Consider the following 20,478-nt stretch of genomic DNA (forward strand, 5'->3'; position numbering starts at 1 on the left):
TGTGTATTACACCCATATTTGGACTGATCAAACCCAAGACCTAATAGTAAAATCTCGAAGGCAGGTGCTGTTATCCATTCATTCATGGAATCCTACACTCTTTTCGATCCCTGGAAAAGAAACAACCCAACTACAAAGCAATACCCATTTTTTTCCCCAGTGCATTATTCTTACTCTAGGATTGATTTTTTCCCCCTGGATAGTAGGGTCCTTCCTATGGTTAGGAGGAGCCAATCTAATAATATTGTTATTTCTGGTCATAGTCCTGTACAGCTAGATATAGGCTTCCTAGACTGCCCTAAACCCCAACACACCTGGCAATTTGATCCTCTATTACTGTCTAGGGACTCCTTTAAAAACGTTCTCTCCCAGCAGATAGATATCTTTATGGAACTCTGGGCATGCTACTAACCATTGTTTGTGAGGCTCTTAAAGCCTACCTGAGAGGCCAAATTATCTCATATACAGCACATGAGAGAAAAAAACATAAACAATATCTAATACAGGGGTGGCTAACCAACTTTTCAACAACTAGATAGGTTAATTTCATCACTCATCTGGATCAATTCATACCTCAGGCTGAAGAAAATATACCTGGAGGTCCCTAAGGAGACAGGGGGGCCTAACTTTATTTGTTACTACTGGGCTGCGAACACTGTAAAACTTACATTGGGCATTGACATATAAGAATAAACAGGACACAGATCGGGCTCACATGGAGCTCTCATCCAGTCCTTTACCGATATTCACCTCTCCACTACCACATAATCGTAACATACAAATAAAAAATCCTGTGGTTAAAGCTTCACTTAGGATATGGCTACAGTTTAGGAGGCATTTTGGATTAAAGCATGCTAGTGGGCTTTTCCCAGTAGCAAATAATCAATTCTTCTCATCATCTGTGTTAGATAACGCATTTCAACATTGGCATAGAAATGGACTTGTGTTTTTCTGTGATCTATTTACAAATGGAACGTTCACCTCATTTGAAATGCTTACCTAAGACCATAAGATACCCAGATCCCATTTTTTTAGGTACTTTCAAATCTGTAGTTTTGCCAAGAAGGTGTTCCCCTCATTTCCTTATCTGCCACCCAGGAGCCAATTAGACATTATTCTGGAGCTAGATCCCTTTGGGAAAAAACATGTCTCTATAATCTACACACTGATACAGGGATTAAAACAGATATCCTGGGACAAAACAAAAACTGCATGGGAGAGATTTGGGTAAGAGCTTTCTCAAGAGGCATGGCGGGACAGCTTAACTCGTATACACACTTCCTCATTGTGTATACGGCATGGTTTAATTTAATTTAAGGTGCTTCACCGTCTTCACCACTCGGGACAAGTTTGCCAGAATCTTTCCTACCACAGACCCTGGCTGTCCAAGGTGCAGCCATAGTCCAGCCTCGGTGGGACACATGTTCTGGGCATGCCTCTCTCTCAAAAGTTACTGAGGACATATATTTAACGTATTCTCACAAATCTGTAAACAGACCATAAACCCTGATTTTCACACATAGGCTCCAGCATCCCTGCGACCCTGAGAACAGAATAAGTGGTGAAGATGATGGATGGATGGATGGATGGATGGATGGATGGATGGATGGATGGATGGATGTCTTTGGCATACCACCCCCTAATCAGAATCAGAATCCTTTATTCATCCCTGAGGGGAAATTGGGTTCTATTACAGACACTCACACTCTAATAACTAAAAACTAACAAGATACAAGATAAGAAAATAGAAACAAGAAAAACAGAAACAAATAGAAATAAAAGATAAAATAAGAACAAAATATATCAACAAGGATGGTGCACATAACACCCTATCTATACTGCACTACTGCAGCACAAAACAAGCAGCATAAACAAAACCTGACAGGGCCAGTCTAATGACCATTAACGCCAAGTGTCTGACAGTCTGAGTCTGAGGGAGAAGTTGTAAAGTTTGATGGCCACAGGCAGGAATGACCTCCTGTGGCGCTCAGCCGTGCTTTTCGGCAGAATGAGTCTATTAGTGAAAGCACTCCTGTGCCCAACCAGCACGTCATGGAGTGGGTGGGAGACATTGTCTATGATGGCAAATAATTTCAACAGCGTCCTCTCAGAAACCGTCACCAGAGAATCCAGTTCCACCCCCACAACATCACCAGCCTTGCGGCTCAGTTTTTTCAGCCTGTTTGCATCTGTTACCCTCAACCTGCTGCCCCAACACACAACAGCAAACAGGAGAGCACTGGCCACCACAGACTCATACCACATCATAAGCATTGTCTGGCAGATGTTGAAGGACCTAAGCCTCCTCAAAAAGTAGAGATGGCTCTGTCCCTTCTTGTAGAGGGCATCAGTGTTCTTAGCCCAGCCCAGTTTATTGTCTGTATACACCCCCAGGTACTTGTAGTATTCCAGTGTCCACACTGACTCCCTGGATGGAGACAGGGGTCACTGGTGTCATGTACCTCCTCTGATCAACAACCAGCTCCTTTGTCTTAGTCACGTTGAGCTGCAGATTGTTCCGCTCATGCCATGTGACAAAGTTTCCCACCACAGCCCTGTACTCAGCCTCCTCGCCCTTACTGATGCATCCGACTATAGCAGAGTCATCAAAGAATTTATGACGATGGCAGGACTCTGTGTGGTAGTTGAAGTCTGTAGTGTAGAGGGTGAAAAGGAAGGGAGACAAGACTGTCCTCTGCAGAGCTCCAGTGTTGCTGACCACTGTCTGACACACAGTGTTGCAAGTGCACATACTATGGTCTACCAGAAAGGTAGTCAACAATCCAGGACACAAGGGGGGGAATCTACCTGCATTGCTGTCAGCTTCTCACCCAGTAGAGCTGGCTGGATGGTGTTGAAGGCGCTAGAAAAGTCAAAGAATATGACCCTCACAATGCTTTCTGGCTTATCCAGGTGGGCGTAGGCACGGTTAAGCAGGAAAATTATGGCATCCGCAACTCCCAGTCGGGGTTGGTAGGTGAACTGGAGGGGGTCCAAGTGTGGCTTGACCGTGAGCCAAAGCTGCTCCAGGATGTCTTTCCAGAGTCTTCATGATGTGTGAAGTCAATGCTACTGGTCTGTAGTCCTTGGAGTCCCTGGGATGCGGTGTTTTAGGCACAGGAACGAGGCAGGACGTTTTCCACAGCACATGGACTGTAAGGTAACTGTAAGGTCATAACTTTGCAGGCAAATGTTTTAACTGGAAGTCGAATAAAGCTCCATCATTTTTGCAGTGGTTAAGGGAGGCGCTGTCCTTTCTACCTTTAGAAAAGCTCCGATATAAAGTATGTAAAGCCCACAAAAACCTTGCTTTGACCTGGAGTCCTTTCATAGACTTTATTGAAAGTTTTCCCTTTTATTGAATGTACTTTTTTACCTGGTTTTAACTATGATATTTATACAGATATGTGTAACCGTTATATTGTCTTCAAAAACATAGTTATCATGTGGAATTGAAATAAGAATTCCCTGTATATTCCTTTTTTTCCTTCTTGAACCTTTTGGGGGGGGGGGTTCTATGTTGTTGTTTTTTTGTTTTTTGTTTTTCTGAGTATCTTCTATACCTGTTCCAAAAAACTTGAAAATCAGAGAATAAAGTTTTCAAAAGAAAATGTACCACATAACACAATATATATATTGATAATGCAATGTAAAAGTACATAAACCTTGATTGGGGATTTTATTCATATCCCCCACTCCTACCTACTACATTTACGAGTTTCTCTCCATGTGATGCTCCATTTGCAGAAATATCAGTTAATGGGCTTCTGCGGCTTCATCAATGAGGGAAAAGTCTGGGGGGAAAAAACCTTCCAACTGTTTCAACACGCTGTGAGTATCCACTGCATGCTGCAGATAACACACAACCAAACCTCAAGCAGAATGCTATTTCCCTTTTTAACAAATGTGCTGTAAAGCTCAGACTATTTTGTCTCTTCCTCTGTATATCCCTCTCAGGAGAGAAATTTCTGATAGTCTTCAAGGTTTCCAGGATGGTTAATACTGAGCAGCACCTGCAGGAAGCAGTATACAGCCACACTGTTTTCTGATCACTGTCTTTAGAAGAAAAATAAATCACACTATTCTCAAGTATCCCAACGGTGCACTTCTACAAAAAATTATCTTTCAGGTGAAATAAATGTATTCCAAACTCTGTTTATGAGTGCTGTGGGCACTGAAATTGTTTACTTTATGTATTCGTGTTCTTCAGATGCACACAACATAAATGAGAAAAACTGTATGCTAAATAAATTGTTAACCTTTGGGAACCATTTATTTTCATCTTAGTAAGACCTCATTCATGTCTGTTTTCTGTCTATAGGCAATACCTACATCTTTGAAGTTCATTTGGTGAAAAACAACCAGTAATTTTGTGGGAGTACACTTTAAAATATGTAAACTTGACCAATGTACACCTGCTTCATCCTGAACTTTTAGTCGATACTGTGGCTATATAGTTTAAACATTTTGTTTATAACCCAGAAGGTGCAGAGGCCTTGCGAGATCTCCATGAGTCAGTTAGGAACCCAGAGCTGGAGGACATCACCGAGATGTTATATGATCGACAAGCTAAATGAATTGTATAAGTAAGTGTAGCCAGTATCTTAGATTGTAGTTGGATAAGGCAGATGTGATTCTGACAACAGATAATGTATGTAAACTTTGAATTGGGCTTACACACTGTGGGTAACTAAGTTCTCAATAAACTCATCTGGTTAAGTAAAGGTATAAAAAATAAGAATCTGCGAATAAATTGGACCAGATTACTTAAACCTTTGTAAGAATGTTGACAACTAAGAAGATGACTAGACAATTCACATCATTAATAATTTGGAGAGTAATTTGAATAACTAATTCCTCTCCGTACTGCCATATATTGTATGCAGATGCAGGATGGCAGACAGACCTAACCATAGATGACATTGAGAGAGGATGGAAGATGTTCTGAAGCAAGCCACACAGATCTGGGTGATCTTAGGACTTAAGTATTGGACGCCACATGTCTTTATGCATGCTCAATAATCCAGGTAAGAAAATCAAAGTTGAATCAGTTCATCTAAGTCACTTAGATGAGTGATGAAACGTATCTGTCAATAAACCTTGTATCCAGATGAACTGATTCAACCTTTGATACTGGACACAGTTTAGCCAAGAGTCTTTTCAAAAGAATGAAGACAAGGCAGAGTTTTAGACTGGATTCCCCAACTTCTTAGTTTAATGCAGGTTTTTCAACTGAGTGAGCCTTATATCACCTGTGGCTATTTGTCTGTGTTTTCTAAAGTTGAACAAGTAATTTTAGTTTTGCTGAGGTTGAGACTAAATCCTCTGATCATCATCACATACTCTGCCATACCTTTGATTGAATTTAGCCATATAGGTCTGAAAAGTTTGGACTTTCAGGAAATTGAATCCAATTTATACTTGTACACTGTTTTAATTCTCATAAATAAGAAACCACCAATACCCTTGTTGTATTGTTTAATCTTCTCAATAAACATCTGATTGCCAAAGAAAAAAAGATACATTCATGTTAGTCACGTGTTTTTCGTTTGCAAAATATGACTGAATCTAGTGCCTGAGCTGATGTAAGCTAGCATCCATTTGTCATGTTACATGTCAACATGTTACTTTTTAACTTGCTGTCCCAACACTTCTGGAACTATACCAGTTCTGAAAATATTCTCCATTTTGGGAATCACATCATCCCAAAATTCCATATTAGGCAAAATTCTTTTAACAAAATGTCATAGTTCCACACCAAAAAGTGGCAATACTCGGCATCCAAAATGTGAAGCTGTCCTTGGACAGGGAAGTAGTAAGCATGGCTCCTGTCCATTGTAACATCATCCCCATCATTGGTGAGGCAGAATCCGTTGTCTCCAGCACACAGGTGCAGCTTAACCTCGTCTTGCTTGCAGGGTGGGCACTAAAATCCACAGTGACAAGAACATGTAAACAAGTGGTTAAATTTGTCTGACTTTTTACTTAATTCACTGATTCTTGTATAGACAGGTGTTTTTTACCTGACATGTTTCTACTGCCAAGCCTGCAGTCTTAATCAGAGGTGTTGAAGAAGCTTCCTGTCAGCTGATTTATGTAGACATAGTCATCTTCTATGTGAATAGAACAGAATAAACATTTCTTTATTAACAACAATGGAAAATTGGATTTTGCACAGTTCATCTGTGGGTATGTACTGGCGATAGATTTAAAACAACAGCTAGAAACAACATCACAAACACTTAAATCAGAATTAACAGTTACACAAAAGACAGGCAAATGTAAATAACTTACCCTGCCGTGCAATCGCAATGAGCTGCAATGACTTCTCCACATTGTTTCGCAATGATCCACGTCTTTAGTGGCATTTCACCGGACCTTTGAGAGGGGCTAACATTAAGTAAACAACAGTAACATTAACACTGAGAGGCGCTGCGGCGTTTAATGTTTGTTTCTAGGTTAATCCACAGGACTAAAAAAGAAAAGCCCTTCACCCTGGTAAAAATCAAATGACAGTCATTGTGGAGTACCGAGGTCATCAACCCAACCGCTAAGTTGTATGCCTCTGTACTTTCATATACTTTTCTTTGTTTTTTTGAGTAGAAGGATGTCTGGAGGACAAGGTAGTTGCTTATATCTGCTGCCTCGATAGTAGGCAAGTCTTTCAATTCAGTTGAGAAATCGCTCCTCTTCGTAAAATCAGGATCACATCCAACATATCTTGTTATTTTCCGTTTATAGCTTTCTTTTGTAACATTGTCTAAACTAGTGTAGCGCGAATTCAGGGGGCAGCCGGGAATCAAACCTAGGTTCCCTGCACCACGGGCGACTGCACTAACCAGTCAACTAAAAGGTCCGACCCGTTAACCAAGGGCTAGCTAGTCACACATCCGTGGTCGTTACACTACCCCCAGCCTTCGGGCAGTATAACAGCTCCCTCATGCCTCTGAGTGCATATGCATCCCACCGCTGCTACCAATGGAGCGAGATTTCAGGGGGTGGCAAGAACAGGACCAGCTGCTGTGTTCTCCTGCCCACGCGTCGGTGTTCCTCCATATCTCTTTATTCTGTGTTCCGTGGTTCTCCAAGCTGGACAGAGGGACACAGAACATGTTTCGGTGTCTCGGTGACTTTCTGACCCACGGCGGCGGCACGCTGGCCTTGATCTGCGATGACTCTGTGCTCACGCTCCCGGCCTCCGCCGTGTCTCTGCTGTGGCTGCGCAGCTACAGCCAGGCTATAGACTGGGACGACAACCCCAACTTCTTCCGCATGGTGAAGGGTTTCTTCGACCGAGGGGTGAAGATCGTGGAGGACAAGCTGGTGGAGGACCTGAAGAACCGGGAGACACCGGAGCAGAAGAGGCAGAGTCCGTGGCATCCTTAAAATTTTATAGCAGTGTAACCACGTACTCAGCATGTTTCCCCATCAAACGAGACAATGGAAAATGGGAGGTGATCGAGGGCTACTGGGCCCAGCTCGGGCAGCACTGGACCCCCTGCAAAGGAGGTATTTGGTACAGTACTGATGTGTTGGTAGATGAGGTGAAAGTTCTGGCCTCCCAGATGACGTACAAATGTGCTGTCATTGATGTTCCGCTTGGTGGAGCCAAAGCTGGAGTGAAGATCAACCCAAAGCATTACTCCGACAATGAGCTGGAGAAAATCACGCAGAGGTTTACTATCGAGCTGGCCAAGAAAAGCTTCATTGGGCCTGGTATAGACGTCCCAGCACCTCACATGAGCACTGGTGTGAGGGAGATGTCCTGGATTGCTGACACTTATGCCAACACCATGAGACACCATGACATCAATGCCCATACCTGCATCACCAGTAAACCCATCAACCAGGGTAGTATCCACGCGCAAATCTCTGCTACCGGCCATGGACTTTTCCACAGCATTGAGAACTTCATCAGTGAGACCTCCTTCATGAGGCAGCTGGGAACATGTCCTGGCTTCCAGGACAAGACTTTCATCATCCAGGGCTTTGGTAACGTTGGACTGCACTCCATATGTTACCTGCATCGGTTTGGAGCGAAGTGTGTTGGAGTCAGAGAAATGGACAGAAGCATCTGGAATCCCATGGCTGCCACCAATGTAGCACAAATTCAGGAAGCAGCTGGGAATCGAACCTGGGTTCCCCGCACCACGAGCGATCGCGCTAACCAGTCAACTAAAGGGTCCAACCTGTTAGCCAAGGGCAAGCGAGTCTACACATCCATGGTCCTTACACTAGCATAGTACAGGCTTTCCTCCATCTTGTCCATTCTGCTTTTCACTTCCTGCCCTCGTCTTAATTTCATGCGTCATCAGAATCACATGGCTGCAAACAACGTATTGTGGGCAGGGATGAAGGGGGGACTGTCTAACTCTGCCTTCCAACAGGCCGCAGCCAATACCTTCCTCACTTTTTAGCATTTTTCAAAATTATGAAGTGGGTGGAGTTAGGCTCAGACCTGGGGGAGAAGTTACACTTTAAGTTGATTTTTTTTTCTTTCTTTGATTTGATTCGACTTGATTCATTTGATGACTTTAAAAACACATTCAACCAAACTAAAATGATCCAAAATGTCAAGGTCAGACCTGTCATGATGCAAATGTCAGGCAGAATGCACAGACTCCAAGCAAAGATGCAAAAATCAAGCCACAATCCTGGTCTTTAAATTGTTTTCAAAGCACATACAGTGATGAAAATAAATGTACACAAATTATTCATATTAGTTACAGGTTTTGCAGATGCTCCTGTTTGTTTGAAGATGCAAATAATGGAAAAAAGCTTCTCTAAGAAATTTGATCTGATTTTTGAAGGACCAGAGGTTATATTGTGAGACTTACTTTACACTCACAATTAAGTCAAGTAATTCAATGCCTCCAGTGCTTATGACTGCAGTTGACTCATTAGCATGCTTATCCTACCAGGTTAGATTCATCAAAGTGTAGAGCCAAAGACATTAAGCACTTATCCACAGATGTAAATGAACTTGTTTTATTATTTGATTTCCCCACTCATATCAGGCATTTTAGCAAAAGGCACACAACATATCTTGCCTATAATAGGATGGGGGATGTTTGTCATGGTCTTTGCCCGTGGTTAATGTTTTTTCCTCATTTTCTTATGAAAACCCACACAAATAAATGTGAGGTTTTTGCTCATGTGCCTCCTTCTTCCATTGGTTCCGATCATGTTTCATCTTACTGGGCTTTAGCGTGAATGATGGCGAACCTGGAAGTCCATCTCTCAGCGTAAACACAAGTGGAACAAAGTGCAGGGGAGGAAAGAATCGTCCTTGAAACATGTAACAGTGGCTTCAAGAGGGATGTGACATGTGTCTCCAGGGCCTGACAATATTAATCTCTCTGCCAATCACCGCAGGCGTCCAGTCTTCTTCAGTGTCCCTGGAGTGTGTATTAATTAAGATGCTGTCGCACTAAACGAAGAAACGTTTGGTGCATAACAAGACAATATCTCTCAAGTAATTATCTTGGACACTGCTCGGACACAAGTATGCGTTCATGTAATTACCTAAGTGACATTTTTTGAATTGCTTGCACAAAATGATGCACTGTGCATTTGCCGGTCTGCATGTGGTGGACGGCAAAGGAATTGATCATATAATTCCAGGGGTTGTGTATCTTCAATTCACCACTCCATTGCTGTCTTTGTCTACGAATATTAAAAGCTGTTTGCACTTCTCAAAAGAGCAAGCGCAGAGAAAGTGAGGAATTATACATTTCTGTCAAATAAAAAGGACTAATCTAACGGGGAATGGCAGTGAGGGACATTGTGTGACCGTGTTTTCCGAGCTCAGCTATATTAAGAACTCAGTAATGTGCTTCCGTGACAGGGACTTGGCAATAAAATGAGGCTACCTTCCTCAAGGGCCCCTGTCTGTTTCAGACGATAATTGAAAATAATGTAAAAATAGTCGTGTGCTGCAGACAAGGGTTAACTCTCTGAGGGTGAGGTCGAACCCTTGCCTTTTACTTTAATTTCCAAATGATTAATTACACACCTGAAGTTGGAGTGGAAGCGCGCTTCACAAATTCTGTGAGAAGTTCGACCATGTTCTCTAAAACTAACAATCTAATCCATGTAAAAAATGAGGAGAGATTGATTCTGACGGCAGGGTGGGAAGATGCAAACAAAAGCCAAACTTCATGCATGAACTACATTACGGTTACTTATTTTCCTTTTCCTCGTTCCACTCCCCCACCCCGGCAAATCATCATCATAACAAATGCAAATGTGATCACCTGGAAGCTGACCAATCGGATCATCTCATAGCTGATTGTTCTCCGGAGGAGGATAATGGACATACTCAGACTGTGAAAGAAAAATGTTCTCCCCAATCATCTGTCAGGTTTCATGCACATCATGAGAGGATTTTTGTTGCTATGGACACAGATGGTGTCGGTACGCCAATGCGACATAAATCAAATCTTAAGGCGAGTGCACAGGTGGATCTAATATAATTGCTCTGACTCTCGACTCCCAGATATTCCTCACCCGCCAAATAATTTCCTCCTTATCAACAATCAATGACAAAATAAACAGCATTCTTAAATCATAATGGATGCTTTAGCCCTTAATCTTCTTAGAGATCCTCGATTGGGGCAAAGTAATCCCCTTTGATTTTCTGACTGATCAGGGGAGCAGGATTCAAATGGAGAGGTCCAATAGGATTACTTACATTACGTAGATGATTACATAACAAGACAAGGCCAGAATTCATACCAATTATTTAATCAACTAACGCCCAACACATTTTCCCCCCACCGTCTCAAAGCATGATTATTATTAATAAAGGATCCGTCTTGCACTTGTGATCATAGTGGTCAAGATGTGGTCAAAGGCTTCTCAGAAACTCCAAATCTTTCACCAACACCTAAATCCCACTTCCTTCATGGCTGATCTATGTTGCTGCAAGCTGCACGTAGAGCAGGGAGAGATGGTGAAAAACCTGGTCAAACAAACTTAGTGAGGGATCTCATGCTACAAGACCCTTAAATGTATAACAACTCGGTTTCTGGAGTTGGGGGGGGGGTGCTAAATATGAACTTTTTTTCTTTTTCTTTGTTTTTATATTTCTTTTGTGCTCCAAACTGCATCTCAGTCAGCAGTGACTTAAGATTGGCATAAGGTGATTTTCCATGTCCTTTCCAGGATTCACAGCTGTTTCGGCAGAATTACTAATGAGTCCCCGTCCCACCTGCTACTTGCAAACGTTTGGGTCTTATTATGACCCTGCAGTAGTGCTTGCTGTAAATCTTGTTGCGAGTCTGATTGAGCTGTCCGTCTTGTTGCCATTTCCGAAAGGTCCTCCGTATTTGGTTCACGCTGTTCAGTCAAAGGGAGAGTTCGAGGACTGCACCTTGAGGGATGGCGTGTCATGACACCTCAAATCACGTTTGCTAGAGGAAACAGCAAATCTCGGCAGGGGTCCGGGGAAAGACGAGGAGGTGTGGGGGGGGGGGGAGTAATAATGAAAGTTTTAAGTGGCTCGGTCCCTCACTGCAAGCAAGATCAGTCAAACTTTGAAGTTGGAAAAAGAAACATTCCAAAATCAACAGCCCCTGTAATCTACAAACACTACGGAGACAGAGAGCTGCTAGCGGGAGCCAGTGCCAAGGGGAGATGCAAAGCAACTTTAGATTTGTCAGTACACACACATACAATCACAAAAACACATTCACACAAACACACACACACACGTTTCACACACAAGCACTGTCATGCACATGAAGACACACACACTGTACATGTACTAAGTGCACAAACAGGCACAGACGCACATAGCACCCCCTCATGACACCCTCACACAGACATAAATTGCACATACTAACATGCACACGAGCACACACACACACATACTAACAAGCACACACACACACATATACTAACATGCACGCACACACACATAATATCATGCGCGCGCACACACACATATGCCAACTTGCGCACGCACACACACACAGCACAGACAGGGTTTGTTGACTCGATATCATGAAGACATGGAGCCAGCCTCCTCCGGGGGATGAGTGAATCTGATCAAAGCAAGGCTTTGTTCCAAGTCATGATCACTTTTCAACTTCTAAAGCGAATGAACACTTTAGACTGGCTAATGAAGTTGTCAGTGGCTAATGGTGTTGACAGTGTTTTATGTTGTTAACAGCACATTCTAATAATAACAGCGCTATCGGAGGAGCTTGGATCACCTCCCGTCAATCTAATCACGTTTAAAGCCAAGTTTTAAACTTGATAGTAACATTGGAGTGGTGTCTGCTGGGTGGCGAGGTACAGCGGAGGGGTTAGAGAGACCATCCAGCGACAGAAAGGTCTCATGCATCCGGTCCTAATGACAGCCGAAACGAGTCCTGTTTAAGTGCCATTCAGTAAGACCCAGAGCGCACGCTTGAACCTGCTCACCCATTGTGAGCCACTATGGACCATCATCTGCTCAATAAACCCAAAATACAAATGCAAGATGTCCCTAAAATCAACACTGTTCTAGTCGGCGGTATCCTACACTGTGCCAGTAAAAATGCCTCCATGGCCTCTCCGGTATTTTCCGCAGCAATACCCAATAGCTGCCAGCCTGCCGCCCCCGATAGTCCACTTGGCCATATTGTTAATGTGCAATAAAATAGAGCTGTAATTGTCCATTAATCTGAGATTCATCAGCGTTAATTATGGTGCACATAGGGAAACCATTGAAACACTGCATGTGTTGTATTTTACACTGTGGCTTGATGGCTAGGTTTACAAGAGGACAACACATATAGATAGCTATGATAATTTTTCAGACATCCCTGGGACAGAGAGAGAGTGAGAGAGAGTCAAAGTGAATAATCGAACTATGTGAAAACTGACATTTTAGTCACGTGTCCGAAACGTGTTAAACTTGTCCTGTTTTACAATGACAACTGCAACGCCTTGCCCTTATAAGCCATGTTGGTGTTGCAGATAAGCTCCTGCACAGATTCACAGTTAACTCCCTTTTGTAATAAAAGTGTGTTTTCCTACAACAAAAGGTGGTACTGTAAGTGTGTTTTACTACACCGGCATAGCAAAGCGAGGCGAGCCACAAATCACTTCTGGCTGCAAGACAGTTTTACTGCGGCAGTTAACTCTCTTTCGCTCTCTGCATACACACAAACACATACACACGCACACAAAACACCGCAAGTCGACCACGGCGCCATGGTTGCTAGGCAACACTTTAGGGCCGGCTCCCCCAGTATCTGACCTGATTAGTTAATTGCAAAAAGTGAGCGAATAGCGAGATGGCTACAGTTTGACTGGACTGATAGAGCCACTGACTCACTCAGGTTACAGCTTAAAACTGTCACCCGGCGACAGCCGACAAAGCGGCTTTAAAAGGGGGCTTCTCTGTCAACGCGTAAGTTGGACATTGAGATGTGGGCCAACCGAGGTCGTACTGTCGCTCAGCAGAATCCACCATGATTTCTCTTCCTGGATTTGATTTATATTTATGAACTGTACACACTGCAGCAAAATCAATTGCATTCAGACGACAAGGCTTCTTATTGGAGAGTGAGGCTGTTGTTATTTAACTCCCATTACTCTTTGGTAGGTTGAAAATCGGTACCAAGGTCACATTCTCAAGAAACAAGATGACGATGAAGATGCTTTTTTGTCACTGTACATGCATACAATGAAATTCATTCTCTACGTTTATCCCACCCTCTATACACACGATAGAAACAGTGGGAAGCTGCGGCGCCCAGGGACCAGCTCCGGTTCTTCGTCATCGCCGTGGTCAGGGGTGCAGACAGGGGTATTAACCCTAACATACATGCCATTGATGGTGGGAGGAAACCCATGCAGACACGGGGAGAACATTCAAACTCCACACAGAAAGGACCTGGGACAGCCTGGGGTTTCGAACCCAGGACCTTCTTGCAGAGAGGCAACAGTGCTAACCACTGGGCCACTGTGCCGCCCAAACGTTTTGAAGTTTGGTTAATTGTATTTGTGCCGTTCTGTCCAGCTGGAAAGTGGATGTTCAGCGGCTGAAAGCAAAAGGATAGATCCCTTTTGCTTATCATCATGTGTTTATTCCCTTTACCGGGCCACACGTGCAACAGTGGTGGCTCCCATCGGGATAGAGATGTGCACAGTCCCGGTTTGCCCTTGTAATCCCACACACAAAGGAGCGCTTAAATCGAATATATTGGTTTCAAAGTAAATGTGATTTTTGCCATTCACAAGGCCCTCCGAAGATCAATTTCTCAGACCTCCATTGGATTTTTGGAGGAAGAGTTTGACTTTTGCCGGGAAATGACCTTTGCCTTAGAAATCCTGACGAGGAGTCATTGATAACCCAATTAACAGGAAATGTCACGCTGGTAATTGCGTCTCACAATGTGAACCTCCTACGGCGGGTAGCTAGCACTGGGCACTCGCTGCAAGGGTGACAGGTTCATCTCAGTCTCTCTTTCTTTTGATCTCTCCATCTATCTATTACTGTCTTTGTTAACGCATCTCTCTCTCTCTTTGTGTGTGTCTCTCGCTCTCTCTGTCTTTGCTCTGTGTATGTCTCTCTTTCTCTCTCTCTCTTGCTGTCTCTTTTATTTTTTTGGTTTGGTTGAATTATGGGAGGAACTAGACAAAATCTTGTGGCGATGTCTGGCAGATGTTCAAACCTAGGACATTTGTCATAGGCCCAAGGTCCAGTGGAGGAGGCAGACTGGGATGTGATAGGATCCTTAAGGGAGAGACTCAAAAAAAAGAAAAAAGACCTGACATTTAATATGCGAGCGTGATCATTTCAACAATTGAAACAGTACCAGCTAATAACTTGGGGCCAGGAAATTCCACAGTATATTTTGCTAATATAAATATCCTCCAGTAACGTGGCTAACATTTTTGTGATAACCAAATTAATTCTGAATTAGATGATAGCGGAAATTTCTGAAGAAGGGGGGGGGGACCCATTGTGAAGAAACTCGCTACTCCCCTTTGCATGTTTCAATTAAGTTTTAATGGCTTGTTTAAGTGCGGTGTGATGTGTGCGTAGGCTGCTGTGGTATACGAAGGTAAAGAGCGAGGGTGATGGAGAGATATGTAGTGTGAGGCCCGGGAGTCTGAAAGCCTGTTCTTCACTGCTTATAGTAAATGTAAGAACAGATTCGGGCGCAGATGGCGGCACTGCTTCTGTCCTACAGCAGAGCAGATGGGAGGTCTCAGCTTCACAGCCCCACATTCATTTTGTTCTCCAATCCAGTTGTAAATCAAAGTTAGAGGCATTTTTTTTCTCTTTCTATCTTCCTCCGTGCCTCTCATTTGTTAAACCTTGCTTCTCTTATCATCGGCCACAGCAACACAGCTGGCAACTGTATAAATAATAGAGAAAAAAACAACTACGACATATAGACTCAATGAGGAACATGTTTATTCGGCATTTAATATGTCACAATTGCACACTGCTGATAGTGATAATGTGATGATAAGATGAATTCCGATGTCACTTGGTGCATTTTTGCAAAGACATATTTCCCAAATCTCGGGATGAATAAAGAGTGCCCCGACACTAGACGATTCATTTTTTTCCCATTCTTATGGCGTTTGCTTACATACTTGATGTTTTTGTGTCAGAACTGGATGGCGTAGCACTCTATTCCGTTGCCTACCAACACGGGGATCGCCAGTTCGAATCCCCGTGTTGCCTCCGGCTTGGTCGGGCATCCCTCCAGACATAATTGGCTGTGTCTGCGGGTGGGAGGCCGGATGTGGGTATGTGTCCTGGTTGCTGCAGTAGTGCCCCCTCTGGTCGGTTGGCGCGCCTGTTCGGGGGGGGGGGCGTGATCCTCCCACGCGCTACATCTCCCTGGCAAAACTCCTCACTGTCAGGTGAAAAGAAGTGGCTGGCGACTCCACATGTATCGGAGGAGGCATGTGGTAGTCTGCAGCCCTCCCCGGATCGGCAGAGGGGGTGGAGCAGCGACCGGGACGGCTTGGAAAAGTGGGGTAATTGGCCGGGTACAGTTGGGGAGAAAAGGGGGGAGAAGTCACACAGAAGTGTTTCTAGATTGCGGCACAATGGTCCATAGTCAACAAAACCAGGTTCCCATATAAAGCGGCTGCACTGCTGTAACATTCAGGAACTTGTTTTCGGATAATGAAAAGTGCACAGTTGGCGCTGGCCTCAACATCTCTGCTGTCTCATGTGATTGCGGCCGGCCGCGAACAGGCCTTTCACTTGTTGCCAGTTTCAGGGCTTGACCTTAGAAATGTTAGCGTGTTCAACTTTTGATAGGATTATCTCCTCCATTATTGCGAAAGAAGGAGCCATGCAATGTTTGGATGGCTCTCTTTCATGTATTGTTCCTATCTATAATTGCTTCTTTTCACAAGTTTTGTGTGGGAAAGATAGGCTGTTAGATGGGAAAGTCGTTGCTTTCTGCTTCAGGTTATCGACTTAATCGTACAAAAAATGTTTTTTTTTTTTTTTTTTACTATTTCAAAGACACGTTTGGCATCTGGGACATTTTGCTGAAATTCTCTGCGCTCATTTGTTATCATTGTTCAGCCGTTGCTTCCATTTTCATTTGGATGATATGACCAGCACGGTGTTGAACTGCTGGCACAATATGCTATGTTGCAGGCTTCAAGGAAAACATTCGATGATAAGAAGCACCCTCAACTTAACTTAACTTTATGTGATTAGTTATAAAAGTAATTTTGCCCTGAGCAAAGATTATTCACTAGATTCCTCCTCTTTAATTTAAATTTTTTCATAATTGTTTTTCTTAAATTTCGGAGGAGGTATTAAAGTGGAATCTATTGCCAGCTAAATCCAATGAAATGTTCTAATATGCAATGATGGTTCGTTACATTAGATTTGCACATGGGATTTTTCAAGTCCATGTCTGTTTTAGTAGCTCAGATACATATCGAAAATCTTGGCGAGGACTTTGCCAGGCAGGGAGGGAGGAAAGTAGACACTGAAGAAGAGGATTTTTTTTTAGAGAGTAAATAATTGGTAATTACTATTATACTAACTAACTAATTAACTGCCGACAGCCATATCAACATGTACCCTGGCTCTGCTGAATGACAGACGTTAAGCGGGCGTGGGCTTGGCTAGTACTTGGATGGGAGACCTCCGGGCAACACTGAGTTGCTGCTGGAAGTGGTGTTGGTGGGCCAGTAGGGGGCAGTCTTCCTTCTGGTCCTAATAAATAACAAAAATATGTGCTGTAAGACATGCCGTCCTTTGGGTGAGACGTTAAAATCAAGGTCCTGACTCACTGTGGTCATTAAAGATCCCGTGGCACTTATTGCAAAGGGTAGGGGGGGGTATCCCCCCAGTGTCCTGGCAAAATTCCCAACCTGCCTCTCTCCATCTGGCCACCTAATCATCCCCCTGTGTAATTGGCTCAATGATTCCTCCCTCTCCACCTCAAGCTGATGTGTGGTGAGCGTTCTGGCACAAAATGGCTGTCGTGCATCACCCAGGTGGGTGCTACACATTGGTGGTGGTTGAGCTGAATCCCCCCCCCCTTCAATGCGAAGTGTTTTGGGTGTCTAGATAAAGCACTATATATATGTAATCCATTATAAATGATATTTTGCATTAGGATTCTTCAGCAGTTGGAGGCCCTGTGTTTGGATGTCGATACTCAACATATGTTTGTCGAGTTCAGCTGAGGATGGACAGTCTTGATGTCTGAGTTAAGTGCATCCATTATTGAGAAATTTGTAGGGACATGCATTCGAAGAGTGTGCATCTTTGTGTCTGACATTGGCTGTATCTGGAGGTGTCAGATATGGCAATAGGGACTACAATAGACAATATGTCAGAGGAAAAAGTACCGTTTTAAAAAAAAAGCATCTTCTTTTCTTGTAAGGGTGAAGCAGGCTCTGTTATATGCGGACAAATGTATTCGTATTCACACAACACTCAGTTAAACAGCAATACATTCCAAGAAGATCTTGCTGACGAGCCCTAAATGCCCCCTCCCCCTGTCATATCATCCTGTGCATGAGCTAACATCTATATTGAAAGCTAATTTACTGATTAGCCTTGTTTAAATGGAGAAATGAGCCTCATGCTCCGCTCCGCTGGCTGCCAACTGTCGTCTATTCACTGTGCTGTAGCGACAAAAGGGAAACAAATTCGGTAAACTGAATTTGTTGTTATGAGAAATTTGGTGTCTGTAGAATTGAGTGGAAAAAACCTGCTCTGTAGTCACAACTTTTGGGAACTGAGGAGTCTCATTCTCAACCATTTACACAAGAAATGTAAGGCCAATGTGTTTTTGTTTGTGTGTGTGTGTGTGTGTGTGCTTGTTTTTTGTTTTGTAATTATAATAAATCAAAATACATTTTCCATCAGCACGGAATGCCACTGTACCAAAAAAAAATTTTTTAAATATGTTCCCGACTTGGACTAAGTCATGAAGAGTGCTCATTAGCATCCAATATGTATATTACCAATATTATTTCTAGGTCATAGCTAAATATTGCCTAGACATTTTCAAGATTTCTCAAATGTTTCATCTTTCTTGGATGAAGGTCTCAATTTAAGTCCCTTCAACACAACATAACAGGGATTCAAAGAATGGATGGATCCACAGATAAATAAATAAATAGATTGATTCATTGATTGAGTCATTATTGCAGGAGTCCCAATTAGAAAAAATTAATGTTCATTCACCAATCAGTGAGAGAAGTGGGAGTGACGGGATGAGGCAATCCTTCTGATGTCGGGCCTCTTTTCTGTTGTGGCAAGCTTGAGGCACTGGCCAAGATGTGCATTAGAGAGTCTGTTTCTTTCCGGATTCTTGGTCGAGTTCATTGAAGAAAACGATGACTCACATATGTACGTGGAGGGGAGAATTGTGAGGAGCATCGCAATAGCTCTGCTGTTTTTCAGTCGAGCTTGGGGAACCACGTTGATCCAAAAGTCACTCACCCCAATGCGCTTGTGTTGTGCTTTGAGCAAATCAGATGTTCCCATCTCCAAGACCTCCACCTCATATATGGAAGGTACCAGCCTTTTGGCCTCTGCAGTCCACTGGCTGTCAGCCAACATGGAAAACAGCTGTCTCAGGAAGAGGAGGATATCTGAGTGTTTAGGGGAGCTTTCAAATCATTCCTTGAAGTTTTCTGCCAGGCTCGTCATGAAATCCTTCATCATCCTTCGTTCTTCTTGCAGTGCACCCACAGAAATAGAAAGTGCAACTTTCTCCCATGAATAGCTCTCTCCAAAAGGTTTAGCTTTGACCGGAAAGCATCAACCGCCTTGTAAATGTCTGCAACAGTGTGATTCTTGCCTTGTACTTGCAGATTAAGGTCATTTCGATGAGATGTGATGTCACACAAAAAAATAACATATGCCATCACCTTATTGTCACTTAAAAACCTGATATTCTTGGGCTTTTTAGCGCTGCAGTTCAGATAAAAATGACACAAGCTCATCGCGCAGGTCGCACACCCTCTCCAGCACACAGCCTTTGCTCAGCCAGCGAACATCATTATGCAGCAAAAGATCCTTGTGTTCCACTGACATTTCCTCCAGCAATGCTCTGAAAAGGCGATGTTGCAGACTAGAACTCTTGCGAATGCATTTACCAGTCTTGTCACACTATCCATCACCTCTTTCATTTCCCCACACAGTTTAGTGCACAACACTGATTTGTGAATAATGCAATGAAATGCTAAGAGCGCTGGGTTAACAGCAGCAAGCTTGCTTACCAAGCCCTTGTGTTGTTCTGCCATTGACTGAGCCCCATCGGTGACAATGGACACAATTTTGCTCACAACCAAGCCATTCTTCTCAAAGAACTGTGTTAATTTATAAAAGATGATTTCCCCAGTTGTGTGCCCAGCCAGAGGAAGCAAACAAAGTAGCTCATCCCGAAAGTTCTTCCCATCAAAAAATCATGTGAACACAGATAGCTGTTCCATATCGGTTCAGTCACAGGATGAGTCTATGGCTAGTGATATATGGCTTCTGCTTTCTTCAAGTTGGTGAGTAGATTGGAAAAACACTTCTCCGCTAAAAGTTCTAGTCTTCTTGTTGCCGTGTTAGCCAACAATGGCACCTGCTTTAACAGCTCCACAACTGTTTTCCTGTTTTTCTCATCATGGCTTAAAACTTCACCAGCCATATCAATTGCACACGTTTTAATCAACCCGGCATCAAGTGAATGGCTTCCTAGTTTAGCAAGGTTCCATGAAACATGCAATGATGCAGTTGTTGCACTCTCTTGTGCCGATGTTGATTTACAGCTAGTAGAAATGGAGTGCTTGTATGATGTAATCATAGCTGCTATTTTTTGTTTGCAGTGATCTGATTTTGTAGGGTAGTTGGCGTTAAAACTGACAGCATGCATAGCTCTGAAGTGCCACTGGAGATTATCTGCTTTGCAGACAGCTACGGTCTGCATGCATATCAAGCATGTCAGTTTGGGATTGGCATGGTCCGGTAAAATAAAACAAAACTGA

At 43.2% G+C, this 20,478-nt stretch overlaps 1 pseudogene; it reads left to right on the forward strand.

The window, feature by feature from the left end:
- Positions 1 to 7,110: 7,110 nt before the first annotated feature.
- Positions 7,111 to 20,478, forward strand: part of LOC130109683 (glutamate dehydrogenase 1, mitochondrial-like) — a 45,767-nt pseudogene continuing 32,399 nt past the window's right edge.

The sequence above is a fragment of the Lampris incognitus genome, chromosome 3, assembly GCF_029633865.1.
Source record: "Lampris incognitus isolate fLamInc1 chromosome 3, fLamInc1.hap2, whole genome shotgun sequence".
NCBI classification, from domain to species: Eukaryota; Metazoa; Chordata; class Actinopteri; order Lampriformes; family Lampridae; genus Lampris; species Lampris incognitus.